Source organism: Haliotis rubra, unplaced genomic scaffold (genome assembly GCF_003918875.1).
Source record: "Haliotis rubra isolate DU_JTF1 unplaced genomic scaffold, ASM391887v1 Scf93, whole genome shotgun sequence".
NCBI classification, from domain to species: Eukaryota; Metazoa; Mollusca; class Gastropoda; order Lepetellida; family Haliotidae; genus Haliotis; species Haliotis rubra.
Genome location: NW_025767668.1, coordinates 1,358,362 through 1,363,332, shown reverse-complemented (window position 1 = coordinate 1,363,332; position 4,971 = coordinate 1,358,362).

Genomic DNA, 4,971 nt, shown 5'->3' with positions numbered 1-4,971 from the left:
AGCAGCTATGGTGCTTGTGGACCCGTGCGTTCCTCTGTTTTGCAAGGGGGAGCTCCTATAGTCTGTGTTGACCAGTGCGGTCGTGCATCCTCTATCCTGTAAGGGGGAGCTCCTATGGCCTGTGTGGACCAGTGCGGTCCTGTGTCCAGTAAGGGGGAGCCTCTATGGCCTGTGTGGACCAAAGCTTTCATGTGTCCAGTAAGGGGAGCTCCTATGGCCTGTGTGGACCAGTGCGGTGCTGTGTCCTGTACGTGGGAGCTCCTATGGTGCTTGTGGACCCGTGCGTTCCTCTGTCTTGCAAGGGGGAGCTCCTATAGTCTGTGTGGACCAGTGCGGTCGTGCATCCTCTATCCTGTAAGGGGGAGCTCCTATGGCGTGTGTGGACCAGTGCGGTCCTGTGTCCAGTAAGGGGGAGCCTCTATGGCCTGTGTGGACCAAAGCTTTCATGTGTCCTGTAAGGGGGAACTCCTATGGCCCGTGTAGATCAGTGCATCCTCTATCCTGTAAGGGGGAGCTCCTATGGCGTGTGTGGACCAGTGCGGTCCTGTGTCCAGTAAGGGGGAGCCTCTATGGCCTGTGTGGACCAAAGCTTTCATGTGTCCTGTAAGGGGGAACTCCTATGGCCTGTGTGGACCAGTGCGGTCTTGTGTCCTGGAAGGGGGAGCTCCTATGGCCTGTGCGGACCAGAACGGTCCTGCATCCTGTATCCTTTAAGGGGGAGCTCCTATGGCCTGTGTGGACCAGTGCTGACTTGTATACTGTAAGGGGGAGCTGCTATGGTCTGTGAGGACCAGTGCGGTCCTGTGTCCTGTAAGGGGGAACTCCTATAGCCTTTGTGGACAAGTGCGGTCCTATGTCCTGTAAGGGGGAGCTCCTATAGTCTGTGTGGACCAGTGCGATCGTACATCCTCTATCCTGTAAGGGGGAGCTCCTATGGCCTGTGTGGACCAGTGCGGTTCTGTGTCCAGTAAAGGGGAGTCTCTATGGCCTGTGTGGACCAGTGCTTTCATGTGTCCTGGAAGGGGGAACTCCTATGGCCCGTGTAGATCAGTGCGGTCCTGTGTCCTGTAAGGGGGAGCGACTCAGGCCTGTGTGGACCAGTGCGGTCTTGTGTCCTGGAAGGGGGAGCTCCTATGGTCTGTGTTGACCAGAACGGTCCTGCATCATGTATCCTTTAAGGGGGAGCTCCTATCGCCTGTGTCGACCAGTCCGGTCCTGCATCCTGTATCCTGTAAGGGGGAGCTCCCATTGCCTGTGTGGACCAGTGCGGACCTGTATCCTGTAAGGGGGAGCTCCTATGGCCTGTGTGGGCCAGTGTGATCCTGTGTCCGGTAAGGGGGAGCTGCTATGGCCTGTGTCGACCAGTCCAGTCCTGCATCCTGTATCCTGTAAGGTGGAGCTCTCATTGCCTGTGTGGATCAGTGCGGTCCTGCATCATGTATCCTTTAAGGGTGAGCTCCTATGGCCTGTGTGGACCAGTGCGGACCTGTATCCTGTAAGGGGGAGCTCCTATGGTCTGTGTGGGCCAGTGCGATCCTGTATCCTTTAAGGGGGAGCCCCTATGGTCTGTGTGGACCAGTGCGGTTCTGTGTCCTGTAAGTGGGAGCCCCTATGGTCTGTGTGGACCAGCGCGGTTTTGCATCCTATATCCTTTAAGGGGGAGCTCCTATGGCCTGTGTGGACCAGAGCGGACTTGTATACTGTAAGGGGACCTCCTATGGTCTGTGTGGACCTCCTATGGTCTGCGTTCCTGTGCCCTGGGGGAAGCCCCTATATCTGTGTGGACCAGTGCGGTCCTGTGTCCTGTAAGGGGAGCTCCTATGGTGTGTGTGTGACCAGTGCGTTCCTGTGCCCTGTATCCTGTAAGGGCCTGTGTGGACCAGTGCAGTCCTGCATCCTGAAGCTCCCTATGGCCTGTGTGGACCATTGCGGTCCCTGCATCCTGTATACTGGAAGGGGAGCTCCTATCGCCTGTGTGGACAGTGCAGTGCCCTCCTGGTCCTGTGTGTCCTGTAAGGGGAGCTCCTATGGTCTGTGTGAACAAGTGGGTCCTGTGTGTCCTGTAAGCGGATTTGTTATGTTTCCTCCCATATGGCCTGTGTCCAGTGCTGGTGTCTCCTATCAGGGTATAAATATAATGTTTAATAGTCTCCATGGCCTCATCATGTTATGTGTGTGGGACCAGTGCGTTCTTGCATCCAAGCGTGTATCCTGTAAGGGGAGCTCCTATGGCCTGTGTCCTCTAAGGGTGGTGAGTCCAGTCCTGCAAAGGGAGCTCCTATGGCCTGTGTGGACCAGTGCGGTCCTGCATCCTGTATCCTGTAAGGGAGCTCCTATGGCCTGTGTGGACCAGTGCGGTCCTGTGTCCTGTGTAGCTCGTATGGCCTGTGTGGACCCAGTGCAGTCCAGTAAGGGGAAGCCCTTATCGCCTGTGTGGACAAGTGCGGTCCTGTGTCCTGTAAGGGGGAGCTTCTATGGTCTGTGTAGAGCAGTGCGGTCCTGTGTCCTGTAAATTGGAGCTCCTATGGCCTGTGTGTGGACCAGTGCGTTCATGTGTCTTGTAAGGGGGAGCTCCTATGGCCTGTGTGGACCAGTGCGGTCCTGTGTCCTGTAAGGGGGAGCTCCTACGGCCTGTGTGGACCAGTGCGGTCTTGCATCCTGTATCCTGTAAGGGGGAGCTCCTATGGCCTGTGTGGCCAGTCCGGTCCTGCAAAGGGAGCACCTATGGTCTGTGTGGACCAGTGCGGTCCTGTGTCCTGTAAGGGGGAGCTCCTATGGTCTGTGTGGACCAGTACGGTCCTGTATCCTGTAAGGGGACCTCCTATGGCCTGTGATGACCAGTGCGGTCTTGCATCCTGTATCCTGTAAGGGGAGCTCCTATGGCCTGTGTGGCCAGTGCGGTCCTGCAAAGGGGAGCACCTATGGTCTGTGTGGACCAGTGCGGTCCTGTGTCCTGTAAGGGGGGAACTCCTATGGTCTGTGTTGACCAGTACGGTCCTGTATCCTGTAATTGGGGGAGCTCCTATGGCCTGTGTGTGGACCAGTGCGTTCATGTGTCTTGTAAGGGGGACCTCCTATGGCCTGTGTAGACCAGTGCGGTCCTGTGTCCTGTAAGGGGGACCTCCTACGGCCTGTGTGGACCAGTGCGGTCTTGCATCCTGTATCCTGTAAGGGGGAGCTCCTATGGCCTGTGTGGCCAGTCCGGTCCTGCAAAGGGAGCACCTATGGTCTGTGTGGACCAGTGCGGTCCTGTGTCCTGTAAGGGGGAGCTCCTATGGTCTGTGTGGACCAGTACGGTCCTGTATCCTGTAAGGGGGACCTCCTATGGCCTGTGAAGACCAGTGCGGTCTTGCATCCTGTATCCTGTAAGGGGGAGCTCCTATGGCCTGTGTGGCCAGTGCGGTCCTGCAAAGGGGAGCACCTATGGTCTGTGTGGACCAGTGCGGTCCTGTGTCCTGTAAGGGGAACTCCTATGGTCTGTGTTGACCAGTACGGTCCTGTATCCTGTAATGGGGGGAGCTCCTATGGGCTGTGTGGACCAGTGCGTTCCTGTGTCCAGTAAGGGGGAGCTCCTATGGCTTGTGTGGACCAGTGCGGTCCTGTATCCTGTAAGGGGAAGCTCCTATGATCCGTGTGGAGCCGTGCTGTCCTGTGTCCTGTAAGGGGGAGCTCCTATGGTCTGTGTGGACCAGTGCGGTCCTGTGTCCTGTAAGGGGGAGCTCCTATGGTCTGTGTGGACCAGTGCGGTCCTGTATCCTGTAAGGGGGAGCTCGTATGATCCGTGTGGAGCCGTGCGGTCCTGTATCCTGTAAGGGGGACCTCCTATGGCCTGTGAAGACCAGTGCGGTCTTGCATCCTGTATCCTGTAAGGGGGAGCTCCTATGGCCTGTGTGGCCAGTGCGGTCCTGCAAAGGGGAGCACCTATGGTCTGTGTGGACCAGTGCGGTCCTGTGTCCTGTAAGGGGGAACTCCTATGGTCTGTGTTGACCAGTACGGTCCTGTATCCTGTAATGGGGGGAGCTCCTATGGGCTGTGTGGACCAGTGCGTTCCTGTGTCCAGTAAGGGGGAGCTCCTATGGCTTGTGTGGACCAGTGCGGTCCTGTATCCTGTAAGGGGAAGCTCCTATGATCCGTGTGGAGCCGTGCTGTCCTGTGTCCTGTAAGGGGGAGCTCCTATGGTCTGTGTGGACCAGTGCGGTCCTGTGTCCTGTAAGGGGGAGCTCCTATGGTCTGTGTGGACCAGTGCGGTCCTGTATCCTGTAAGGGGGAGCTCGTATGATCCGTGTGGAGCCGTGTGGTCCCGTGCGGGGAGCCCTATGGCCTGTGTGGAGCCGTGCGGTCCTGTGTCCTGTAAGGGGGAGCTCCTATGGCCTCTGTGGACCAGTGCGTTCCTGTTTCGCTTGTAACGCTTTTGTATAACTGAACTGTACAATGATCTAACTAATATTTTGTGTATGTTATTTTGGGGTATTGTTAGGTTTGTGACCTCGTCGACGTGCCGAGACGGTGCCGAGCAGTAACTGATGCCAATGGAGGCCAAACAAAGTACTTGACGTCATCTTGTGGACTCAAGTAAACAGAAACACACGAATGAAAGCTGCTGCTGTTTTGGCGAACTCTTTGTCTATAGACTTGGAATTTACACGTTGTTACCATTGAAATTACATGAAATAATTGCTCTTAAACTAACACAATAAATTCTTCTAAAATGGTTAATGAGTTTCCTTTTTTGAAGAGTGTATTCCTAAAAGTGGCATAAAACTAAACTCACTCACTCGCTCCAAAACCACAAATGTCATTGTCCAAACCAGAGTACACTATTTGATAGTGATTCATAAACAGATGCTCTGGAACATTATCAAATGATCTGGTCGGAATTGTACAACCGACTCTGCCTGTCAGCAGTGAGTGAGCATGGTTTTACGCCGCTTTTAGCAATATTCCAGCAATATCACGGCGGGGGACACCAGA